This window comes from Lipotes vexillifer, unplaced genomic scaffold (genome assembly GCF_000442215.2).
Source record: "Lipotes vexillifer unplaced genomic scaffold, Lipotes_vexillifer_v1.1 scaffold158, whole genome shotgun sequence".
Classification (NCBI taxonomy): Eukaryota; Metazoa; Chordata; class Mammalia; order Artiodactyla; family Lipotidae; genus Lipotes; species Lipotes vexillifer.
In genome coordinates, this window is record NW_006788189.1 from 1,032,109 (window position 1) to 1,045,092 (window position 12,984).

General features: G+C 45.9%; 1 pseudogene; it reads right to left on the minus strand.

Moving 5' to 3' along the window:
* Nucleotides 1-4,730: 4,730 nt before the first annotated feature.
* Nucleotides 4,731-5,348, minus strand: LOC103080319 (transgelin-2 pseudogene; annotated as a pseudogene).
* Between the last annotated feature and the right edge of the window lie 7,636 nt (nt 5,349-12,984).

The following is a 12,984-nucleotide window of genomic DNA, read 5'->3' on the forward strand; positions in this document are numbered from 1 at the left end:
AATTTCTGTCCATAGGATAACTCTGTTTCAGGAACTGACAGACTTTTCACAAAGTGACTGCACCATTTTACATTCCCACCAGCAGTGCATGAGGTTTCCAATTACACTAACTGCTCACCAGCATTTGTTATTGTCCCTTTTACTATAGCCATACCACTGGGTGTGAATTGGTATCTCATTGTGCTTTTGATTTGTATTTCTCTATTGACAAATGAAACTGAGCATCTTTTCAAATGCTTATTAGTCATTTGTATATCTTCAGAGAAATATCTGTTCATATCCTTTGCCTATTTTTATTTTATTTTAGTTTTTATACACCTTTATTGTAGTATAATTGCTTTACAATGTTGTGTTAGTTTCTGCCATACAACAAAGTGAATCAGCTATATGCATACATATATCTCCATATCCTCTCCCTCTTGCGTCTCCCTCCCACCCTCCCTATGCCACCACTCTAGGTCTTCACAAAGCACAGGAGCTAATCTCCCTGTGCTATGAGGCTGCTTCCCACTAGCTATCTATTTTACATCTGGTAGTGTATACATGTCCATGCCACTCTCTCACTGCATCCCAGCCGCCCCTTCCCCCTCCCCGTGTCCTCAAGTCCTTTCTCAACGTCTGCATCTTTATTCCTGCCCCACCACTAGGTTAATCAGTACCATTTTTCTAGATTCCATATATATGCGTTAGCATATGGTGTTTGTTTTTCTCTCTCTTACTTCACTCTGTATGACAGACTCTAGGTCCATCCACCTCACTACAAATAACTCAGTTTCGTTCCTCTCTATGTTCTTTGCCTATTTTTAAATTGTTATTTCTCTTTTTGTCATTGAGTTATAAGATACTTTGCATATTTTGGATATAAGTTGCTTAACAGCTACACGATTTGAAAATACTCTATGTTCTTTGCCTATTTTTAAATTGTTATTTCTCTTTTTGTCATTGAGTTATAAGATACTTTGCATATTTTGGATATAAGTTGCTTAACAGCTACACGATTTGAAAATATTTTCTCCCTTTCTGTGGATTTGTCTTTTCACTTTTTTGATGGACACCTAAGAAGACTTTGTCTAATGCAATGTTATGAAGACCTACTCCTATGTTTCTTAGACTCCTTCTTCTAAAGGTTTTATGTTTTAGCTCTATTTTTAGGTATATAATCCATTTGGAGTTAATTTTTGTGTATGATGTAAGCAAAGGGTCCAACTTTATTCTTTAGCATGAGGATATCCAATGTTGTAGCACCATTCATTGAAAAGATTATTCTTTCCCCCATTGAATTATCTTGGCACCCTTTTTGAATATCAGTTGATCATAAATGTGAGGGTTTATTTTTAGATTCTCAATTCTTTTTCATTGATCAATATGTATATTTTTATGCCAGTACCACACTATTTGATTACTGTAGCTTTGTAGCAAGTTTTGAAATCAGGAAGTGCAAGTCCTCCTACTTCTTTCTTTTTAAGATAGTTTTGGCTATTCTGAGTCCCTTTCATTTCCGTATAAATTTTAGTTTGTCAGTTTCGTGGGGGGGCAGCTGAGATTTTGATACAGATTATGTTGAATCTGTAAGTGACACACATATCTGGATGGAAGTAGATGCCATGCTCTGTACTGCTTTTTTTTTTTTTTTTTTTAATAAATTATTTTTGGCTGCTCTGGGTCTTTGCTGCTGCACGCAGTCTTTCTCTAGCTGCGGTGAGCCAGGGCTACTCTTCCTTGCCGTGCGTGGTCTTCTCACTGTGGTGGCTTCTCTTGTAGTGGAGCACGGGCTCTAGGCGCACAGGCTTCAGTAGTTGTGGCACACAGGCTCAGTAGTTGTTGCTCACTGGCTCTAGAGCTCAGGCTCACTAGTTGTGACACATGGGCTTAGTTGCCCTGCGGCATGTGGGATCTTCCTGGACCAGGGCTCGAACCTGTGTCCCCTGCATTGGCAGGCAGATTCTTAAGCACTGCAACACCAGGGAAGTCCCTATACTGCTCTTAACAGAAGGAAAATCTGAAGACTGCTGGGGAAATAGTTAAATTTCCCTTTTACAAGTAAAGAAATCAAATGATGAGTTCTGCTTTTTCTCTTTTAAATGATCTCTTTACCTGATAAATCAGCATGTATTATAGTCATTGACTTTGAATCTCATTTTGCCATTTAGTCTTGGGAGGAATTTAACTTAATTTAATCTAGTACTGGACAGGCCATTGCAATTCTCCCTTGATTCACCTACACAGATATGCAACTTCTACGTTTAGCATTCATTTGAGATGTTACCATACCTTCCCTTGACTGTAAACTGCATAATTGTTTTCAAATGTAGGTTTAAATATTATTCAGGTATGGTGAGGCCAACAGATCAGGAAACAATTGCCATTGAAAAGAGGGTTTCTCATAATTCCCAGAGGAGAGGGCATGCCTCACAATGCAGGGCCATATGGGAAGCAGGAGGGTTAGATAGGAGGCAGAGAGAACAAGGGTATAATATGGGCAAGAGCTTTTATTGTGGTTCCCAGGGGAAGGAATGGGCGAGGCAGGGTCAGCAGGCTAAACACGTTTAGGATTGCAAGTGTGAATAATTTCAGCAGGCTCTGGGGTATAGGGGCTGCCTGTTACTTCTAATATCGGGAGGGGTACTTTTCAATATGATACACATTGTGCTGGGTAGAGACAGTGTCAATACTGTATTGTTAGGAATATGTTTGGTAGTAGAAAGGATTGTAGTTCATATTAGACAGAATTGATGGTACTTGTCAGGAGTCTCCAGGGAAACCCCTTTGTAAGAACAGAGCCTCCATCATTTGCAGAGACGTGGATGGACCTAGAGACTGTCATACAGAGTGAAGTAAGTCAGGAAGAGAAAAACGAATAACATATATTAACACTTATATGTGGAATCTAGAAAAATAGTACAGATGAACCTATTAGCGAAGCAGAAATCGCGACACAGACATAGAGAACGAACATATGGACACCAAGGGGGAAAGAGGGGGGTGCGAAGAATTGGGAGAATGGGATTGACATGTACACACTACTATATAAAAAATATTTTTTCTCACTTGGGGTATTAAAATTTTATAGGAGAAAGTTCTTATTCTTAGGAAATTCATACTGAAGCATTTTAAGGTGAAGCGTCTTGATGCCTGAATTTATTTTCCAATGGTCTAGGAGGAAAAAAGTGGGTGTCGACAAATACAATCGCACATGAGAGGATGGGTGAGAGCATAAAGAAAGCTGATGTTAAAAATTGTTGTGCAAAATGTTGCAAATTGTTAAATCTAGGTGGGTGGAATCTAGCTGTTCATTATGCAATGCTGTCAACTCTTCTATGTGTTTGAAGTATTCCTAAATAAAAAAGTGAGAAAAAAAATAACGTAGTGGTGAAGTGCTTCCAACAGTCAGCTTAAAGGGAAAAACTAAAGCTAACCATGATGCAGAGCATTGTTTATTCCTAGACAGAAGCCTGGATGAGATTAGATATATACATTTGTCCCAGACTGGTTGCTTTCTAGATACACCCACTGCACCCCTCTGCTAAAATCCAGAGTCTCCTTTAAGGGAGTGCTTGGGTCCTGATGGTGAGGCCAGGCTAGCCTGAGCAGTCAAGAATCTATCCAAACACCATTGCGAGTGTACTTAATGCCACTGAATTGTATACTTTAAAACAGTTAAAATGGTAAATTTTGTTATGTGTATTTTACCACACACAAAAAAATTTAGAATCAGCTTGATATAGTCACACACACAGGGGGGATAAAAACCTGCTGGGATTTTGACCAGGATGGTAGTGAGTCTCTATCACTTTGGAGAGAATAAGAGGTTTTCACGTTGAGTCTTCCAGTCCATGGAGATGGCATCCTTTAAGTCTTCCTTAATTTCTCTCAACGTCGTATTATAATATTTGGAGTATAAATCTTGCCATCTAATCATATTTGATTTTAAAATGTTGTTGTAAAACATGATACCTTCTTATTTTATTTTCTTCCTTTTTTATGATTTATTTATTTATTTTACACTAGGTCCTTGTTGGTTATCTATTTTATTTTATTTTATTTTTTAATTTAATTTAATTTTTTTTTAAAAAAAGACAGAGATTCTTTATTTAAATCAGCAAACTCAGATTCTTCAAGCCCCAGCCCATGGTGGGCAGCCTTCCCTCCTCAGTCCCCTCACCCCCACCCCTTAGCCACAGAGAGGGGAATGGAAAATGAGAAGCCTGAAGGCCTCTGCCAGGGCAGGCTGCCTCAAAAGCGTGGTGAGTGCAGTCCAGCTGGGGCTGGGGGAACAGCCGCCACAGACCCCTCCCTATAAATTAAGTCCCTGCAGCCACAGCTGTGGGCGAGGCGTACTTGGGGGGAGAAGGCCGTTAGGCAGCATCCCTGACTCCCAGCCAAGGAATGGATTAGGGCACAGGGCTCAGGGGAAGAGAGGCCAGAGAGAAAGAGAAGAGGTATGGTGGGGAGAGGGGGTGATGCCCCCCTAATTTTGGTCCTGGGGAAAAAAGGCCAGTTGGTCCAGTTTTGGTGGATTTGGAGAAGGGAATGTATTAGTAAGCACAGTGGGGAGGCCACTGTCAGGCACCCTCAGAGGAGACAGGCCAGGCCCCCACCCTGGCAGAGGGGAGCGTGAGAGCTCCAGGGGCTCTCAGGGAATGTCACTGCTAAAATATATATATATATACACACACACATATATATATATTAACCATTCATGGCAGGAAGGGGCAGGGCTGTGGGTGGGATCAGAGGATCTGGCGTGGCATCCCGTAGCCGGTCATGCCTGCCTGAGATGCCCCGCTGTTGGTCCCCATCTGTAACCCAATCACATTCTTGCCCTCCTTCAGCTGGTCGATTGAGAAGTTCCAAGGGTTCTCCTTGGATTTCTTGGGAAACCAGTTGGGATCTCCAGAGAACAGCCCATTGCTCTGGGCTACCGCCAGCCCACCCAGGCTCAGCAGTGTCCGCTGCACACAGGCCATGTTCTTTCCTTCCCAGAGGTCCACAGTCTGGAAGATGTCAGTGGTGTTGATGCCGTAGCCCTCAGCTGCTTGCAGGAACTGGGAGATCTGCTCCATCTGCTTGAAGGCCATGGTGGAGGACTGGATCTTCCTCACTGGCGCCTGCCCCTCGGGGTACAGCCCATTAATGAGCTCACACAGCACCGTGCCATCCTTGAGCCAGTTCTGGAAGTTCTCGTGCCCAGGCTGGGGCCGGCCCACATCCTTGCAGCACTGGGCGGTGGTCCACTGGATCAGGATCTGCTCCAGGTCTGCATCATATTGTTTCTCAATCTTCTGCTGCACCTCCTGGCTCAGGCCGTAGGCAGGTCCCCTGCTGGCCATTCCAAAGGGTGGTGGTGTCTGGGGGAAGTGTTCACGCAGGCCGGAGAGCTGTGTACTCAAGGCGGGGTCTGCAGCGCGAGTGAAGCTCCGGGCCACGCCCGGCCGCTATCTATTTTAAAAATAGCAGTGTGGGATAGGGAGGGTGGGAGGGAGGGAGACAAAGAGGGAAGAGATATGGGAACATATATATATGTATAACTGACTCACTCTGTTATAAAGCAGAAACTAACACACCATTGTAAAGCAATTATACCCCAATAAAGATGTTAAAAAAAAAAAAAAATAGCAGTGTGTACATGTCAGTCCCAGACTCCCAATCTATCCCTCCCCCCACCCCCAGTAACCATAAGTTCATTCTCTAAGTCTGCAAGTCTGTTTCTGTTTTGTAAATAAGTTCATCTGTATCATTTTTTTAAGATTCCACATATAAGCAATATCATATGATATTTGTCTTTGTCCAACTTACTTTACTTAGTATGATAATCTCCAGGTCCATCCATCTTGCTGCAAGTGGCATTATTTCATTCTTTTTAACAGCTTTTTAACGGCTGAGTAATATTCCGTTGTGTATATGTACGTCTTCTTTATCCATTCCTCTGTCGATGGACATTTAGGTTGCTTACGTGTCTTAGCTATTGTAAATAGTGCTGCAATGAACATTGGCGTGCATGTATCCTTTCAAACCATGTTTTTCTTGGAATATATGCCCAGGAGTGGGATTGCTGATTCATATGGTAGTTCTATTTTTAGTTTTTTAAGGAACCTCCATAGTGTTCTCCATAGTGGCTGTATCAATTTACATTCCCACTGACAGTGTAGGAGGGTTCCCTTTTCTCCACACCTTCTCCAGCACTTGTTGTTTGTAGATACCTTCCCACTTTAATTTCTAATTGTTTTCTGATTATAAATAAAAATGAAAGTGATTTAAAAAAAAAAGAATCGTGACCCCCCAAATAGATAAATGTTGGCAGTGGGCAGAGACGGGTGGGGAGCCAGAACAGACAAAGTAAATTAAGTAGGGCGTTCCTGCCCAAAGGACACTAAAGGTCATCAGTGAAGTTAGGGTATGTGGCCCAGACATGAGCCCCATTCCCCAGGACAGCTGGTGATTCAAGGGTCCAGCCCCGCATTCCCTGAAAACTCACAGCTGCTTCTCTTCGTCATTCACGGGGCTCCCTCTAGAGGTCAGAGTGTGCTACTGACATGATGGCCAAGTAGGGCCCCGCAGCACAAGGTGGATGATCTCTCCCATCAAGGGGGTGGAGGGAAGGAGATTTAGTATGGTCCTTGCCCACCCCTGGAAGGTATCATTCTTTTCTTTGTGGGAGTGTGGAATTCCCTCCAGTGTTGGTCAGGTGGGTGAACCAAAATGGGAGTGCTGTGTGCTTGTGGAAGACAAAGAGAGTGAAGATCCCAATTATTGTGAATTGGCAGACTCCACGCTGTAGGGAATGGACGTGCTCCATATGGCCACTGATGGTGGGCAATGGAAATGTGGACCTCTTGGGTCTGGAGGGCCTTGTATGGGGCTACAAATTCAGGTCATGGGCTGGAAGTCTAAATAAGAAATGAAGCGGTGAGGGAAGTCACAAAAGTAAGTCAAACACCCTCAGGAGGCAGGAACAGGTCCACAGGGCCTGGGGCTGAAGGTTTCCCATTCTGTGCTGCTGATGCTATTAGCTGGTTTTCTAATGGCCACAAGCTCCTTGGGTGGCCAAGACACCTTCTTCCCACTGGTCCTCAGCAGTCCAGAAGTTGTAACCCTGTGGGTCAGTTTCCTGGGCCGAGGGTCAGGGTAGGGCCACTGTCCTTGGGCTGCACTGCAAGAGCAGAGGTGTAAACACAGAGGCAGCCTTTGGGAAGATGTCAAGTCAAAGTTAGAACCAAAGAAGTCCTCAGTTAAAAGAAACTGGTCAGAAGGAAAGTCTTGGTCATAACCAAAACAGTGGAAGTGGAAAGAAACAGATAAGAAAAGACTCAGATGAAATGTAACAGAGGCAGGATCTGTCTATAAAAATATACCTGTAGAGATTTTCTTAACCCGTTATCTGTCACAGACCCCCTTTGACAGTCTTGTGAAGCCTATGGACCCTTCTTAGAAAAATGTTCTTAAATGCATAAATACCTAGGGATCCTGGGGAAAGAAATTATATACTAACAAGGTTATTATCAAAATATATTTAAAAAAACAAATTTGTGGGCTTCCCTGGTGGCGCAGTGGTTGAGAGTCCGCCTGCCGATGCACGGGACGCGGGTTCGTGCCCCAATCCGGGAAAGTCCCACATGCCGCGGAGCGGCTGGGCCCGTGAGCCATGGCCGCTGAGCCTGCGCATCCGGAGCCTGTGCTCCGCAGCGGGAGAGGCCACAACAGTGAGAGGCCCATGTAATGCAAAAAAAAAATTTGTGCATCGTAATACATGTGCTCCTTTATTAATATATTAAATAACAAACTAATATACTTTCAATATAGGAATGGTTGCAATTTGCGTTTTGAGATAGAGTTTGTGTAATGTGATATGAAAATATACGTGATTTTAATTGGCGACAAAGTTACAAGTACTGCTAATATTACCAAAATCTGTTACTTCTATTTACAGTGGAAGGAGACAGTAATTTTCAGGTAGACATTAGTGAAAATAAACATGTACCTTCTTCCTATCCAAGTTCACACCCCTGTAAATTCTGTCCACAGACTCCACTCCAGAACACTGTTCTAGAGTCATTTTCATAAGGAACCCATTTCTTCTCCTTAGCACCCTACCCAGGAAAAGTGGAGCTATGGTTTCTCCAGGTTTGCCTAGTATAAGGTTTTAGTTCAATTGGATTATATCAGAACTGAGAGGCAAAATCCTTCATTTCTTCCAGCTCAATGTTTTTCAAACATTTTGACCTACAACCCATAATAAGAAATGCATCTTGCATTGAGACCCAGTGCACATACACACAACTGAAACTAAAATTTCACAAAACAATACTCTACTATATGTAGTATACGTACAGTACATAGTTTGCTAGGGCTGCCATAACAAAATATCACAGACTGTAGGGCTTAAGCAGTGGAAATTTATTTTCTCACGGTTCTGGAGAATGGAAGTCCAAGATCAAAATGTTGGCACGTTAGCTTACCCTTCCCCCTCCCCATATCCTCAAGTCCATTCTCTAGTAGGTCTGCATATTTATTCCCATCTTGCCCCTGGGTTCTTCATGACCATCTTGTTGTTGTTGTTTTTTAGATTCCATATATATGCGTTAGCATATGGTATTTTTCTCTTTCTGACTTACTTCATTCTGTATGACAGACTCTAGGTCCATCCACCTCACTACAAATGACTCAATTTCATTTCTTTTTATGGCTGAGTAATATTCCATTGTATATATGTGCCACATCTTCTTTATCCATTCATCAGTTGATGGACACTTAGGTTGCTTCCATGTCCTGGCTATTGTAAATAGAGCTGCAATGAACATTGTGGTACATGACTCTTTTTGAATTATGGTTTTCTCAGGGTATATGCCCAGTAGTGGGATTGCTGGGTCGTATGACAATCACTATCTTTTTAAACTTGCTGTAACAAGTTTAAAAAACTTGGTTCGTTAAATACCCTGAATGTGTCGAAATCATGTTTCTCTATTGTTTCAAATTTAGCTAAAAACTAGACATAACATAACACAGTCAAGGAAGTGACATCTCCTCACCTTTGCCATATTCTATTGATTAGAAGAATGACACAGATCCTGCCACATTCAAAGGAAAGAGATTACACAAGGTCATGAACCCCAAGAGGGGGAACATGAGGGGTCATCCTAGAGTCTGTCCACCATACACACTCTGGAGGAGACAGAGTCTGAGTTTGGCCTAGGTAATAAACCAGATGAAGGTAATAAAAACAATGAATGGGAGTGAGCTCAAAAGCTTCACGTCCTTTACGTGTGTAGCTTTTAACAACTACACAATAAGATTGAGATAAGTAATGGTACTTTCATTTTACAGATGAGTTACCTGGATGGGACTATATTTCCCTGGCTGGGGAGTCGGGCCAAGGGGAGTATCTGGACTTAGAGGAACCAAAGAGTCAGTATCATTAGACGACCCAGGCTCAGGCTGAGAACCATCCGGGTTCAGTGGCAGAGACCAAACAGAGCTTCACCAACACTTGCAGACCATCCACTGACATTTGACTGACCACCACAGGACACTTGCATTGAGAACTTACTCTCTTTATTGGCAGAGGGCAGTAGTTATTTGTTCTCTTGGTAACCACCCAGCAGATGTTGTGCCTGATGGTGTCTTTGTTCAATCCATCCAAATTCTCTTTTGTGCACACTATCTCCAAGAACCCAAGATAATAATAAGCCCCCGCAACTGGCAGTGGGGGTTGAAGACCTGAGAAGTGTGGAAGGTTCAGCCTGGTTGGGGTACAAGAAGGCTGTCTTCAGCATGCCAAGCTCAGGGGATGGGAATCCTAAATCCTAGCAACACAACCACGGGTGAAACATCTATTTTCCTTCAAGTAACCACTACGTGAGGGACTAGAGACATAAGTGAATAAAGCAGAGACTGTCTCTAGTAACTAAGGAAAATTCAGATTTCATTCATGTACTACGGATGTGTTTGTGATTATACCCAGCAAACATTTATTGAATCCTTCCTGTTGATGGGAGATATACAGATGAATAATTTCTCTCTCCGCCTAATCCAGGAAGAATACAGCGTAGATAGATTAGTGCTATAATAGAGCGACCGAAGAAGTGTCCACGGAAGTATCCTGTAGGGCGGGGGGAAGGAGAGGAATTTCACGGAAGGCTTCTTGGAGAAGATAAATCATTTCCTTTGCAGTTAGGCATTGTAGAAATGGCAGCATTCTGCTACATGGCTGCTGAAGAGTGAGGCCTATATAAGGCAAAGCTTGAGCAAAACCCTGGAAGCCAAGCTGTGTGGAGAATTGGTGGAAACTATGGTTGAGAGGGTACTCAACCATACTTGAGAGGTAGGAGGGACTGAATTATTAAGGCCTTTGAACTGGGTTTACGGGTTTAGAATAGATTTTGAAGTCATTGGAACATCATAGATGGAAAGAACAGATTCAGAGGAATGCTTCAGAAAAAGAACTCTGCGGAGGACAGGTTGAGGGTAGGAAGTTGAGCCGAGGCTACGGAAGCAACTGGAAAGGAGGTGCAGAGGTCCATAGGGTGACTCTGGGAGATGGAAGAGTGGAAACCAACAAGAATTAAACCAAATGCAGAGAAGATGGTGATGCCATTAACCAAACCCAGAAACAAGGGGGAGGAGTACACAGGTGAGGCAAATCAATGAAGGTGTCCGTTATGTTAAGTCTCAGGGGCTTGTAAGACATATTTGTGGGACTGTAGGTATACAATTCAAGAGAGAGTTATCTTGAGTTATCTTTATCACCACGCAGACAAAATATTGAGTCATTTTCGAGAACAGTATTTGATACTGTGAGAGTGCATTAAACTAGTTAGAAAGATAGTAGAGCATTGAGAGAGGGCTGGAGAGTGCTGTATATGTGAGAAAGAAGAAGTAGAAAGCGACTTAATAGGGACAGAAGTAGAATCAGGAGAGAGTGTGGTTCTGGTGACCAAGGGAAGAATTTTTTTTTCTGAGCATAGCCGATTTACGATGTTGTGTTAGTTTCAGGTGTACAGCAAAGTGCTTCAGTTATAGATATACATATATCTATTGTTTTTCAGATTCTTTTCCCATAGGGAAGCACATTTTAAGGAAGAATTACTGTTGGTAAACTAGACAAGATGAGAACTAAGCCAGGACCATTGGGTGAGGTGAGTAGGTCACTGGCAACTTTGGGGAGCAGTCTGAGAAGAGTGGCAGAAGCAGAATGGACTGCCTAAGGAGAGAGGAGGCTAACGTATATCACATCAGTTACTTTTAGGAGAAATTTGAGAAGGGAAGAGTGTGAGAAAGGAAAGTGCCTTGAGGAAGAAGAGGGGGCATTTGAGACATTCTTATAGCCACGAGCTACTCTTTACCTCGCAAGAACACAGCTGTGCACGACAGGAAGAAGGGATGTGAGCCCCATTTATTTCTTAACACAAAACTCCAGATCTAAATTACCATCTGGGAAGGGAGGAGGGGTACATTAACTCTTTTGTCAGATTCAGATTTTGCTCCGGCAGCTTTGGCTAAGTCTACTGCAGCTGTATAAACTCCATCCCTCCACCCCAAACAAAACAACAAAACACCACCGCCTCCCTCCGCTTCTTCGTAATCTGGAAAAACCGAGCAGGTGCACAGTGCCAGAGTCCTGCGCCAAAGGCCCCTCTCCGAGCCGGCTTTAACCCGAAGGTGCTCGGCTCCCGAGCGGGTCCGGCCTGGTGTGCAGCTCCCGACGCCGCGGGCCGGGCGCAAACCCGACAGAGTCGCTTCAGTTCCGCCCACCCGATCTTCCCACGATGCTCAGGCTTTGCGGGCCGTGGCCTCTGTGGGGACATCAAGAACAGTCAGGAAAGCCCTCGGCCCTGCCTGCAGCTCCTTCGGCCCGCTGCAGTCGGCCTCCATTACCTTTTCCCGCGCCGCACCGCCCTCGGGAAAATGAAACCTTGTGGCGTCAGCTGAGGCAAAAGGGTATGAGCTTTTTACTAGGCAAAGAGAAAATGCAGAACCGACTTTACACAGCAAAGGGGTGTGTTGCCCCAGCCCGGTCGCCCGGACGCCCCGCCCAGGCCCGCCCTCTCGGCACCGGGGACTACATTTCCCAGAGGCCTCAGCGGCCCCCGAGGGGCAGGCCCGTCCGCTCTCCGCTCACACTGAGCGGTGACTGGCTTCTCCGGAGGAGGGCGGGGCCTACCCCAACCAATGGGTCAGAGGCTCGTTACGGCGGCGGAAGCAGCGGCGCTGGGCTGAGGGGTGGGGGGCTAGCGCCTCGGCGGCGGCGGCGGCGGCGGCGGCGGGTTCGGGAGCCCGAGGACGCCGGCTCCACAGGCGGAGAGCGCACAAGAGCGAGCTCGAGGCGGCGCGGCAGCCACTCGGCGCAGCACTCAGGTAATGGCGGGACGGGCGCCCGGGAGCGGAGGGGAGGAGAGGGGAGGAGACGAGGGGGCGGGGCGGCCGAGCCGGGCTGCAGCGTCCTTCCCGCTGCGCGTCCCCGGGGAAGGGCAGCGGTCCCTCGTCTCCTGCGGCGCAAACCTGAGCTCTTTCGCGAGCTGAGCACGGCTTTTGGGCCGGCGGCAGAGGCCGGGTGTCCTGTTGCAAGGAAGGGAGAGGCGTCGGGAGGGCTGGGCTGTTTCGGGCGTGGGGGCGTGGCGGGCGTGGGCCTTGGCGGGGAAGCTGAGAGGCCGGGGGAGCGCGGGCGGGCGGGCGGCCCAGGGAGTTTGGCTCCTGGAGCAGTTTAAAGTGACTCTCCACATCCGGGCCCTGCGCCCGCCGCTTTCAGACCCTGACCGAGGCGGGGCCTCCGAGCTCCCCGCCCCTTTCGCCTGCGGCTCTTGTCTGCCTCTGCCATTGGCTCAGCCTCGAGAGGTTTGGCTGCCCCGGCGAGGCTCGCGCCTGATTGGCTGGCAGTCGGCGGGAGGGTGGGGCGGGATCTCAGCGCGCAGGCAGCGTTGGATTGGTGCGGGCCCCGGACTGACGCGCCCGGCGTGGGGCCAATGGGCGGGCGGGGGAGGTAGGGGCAGG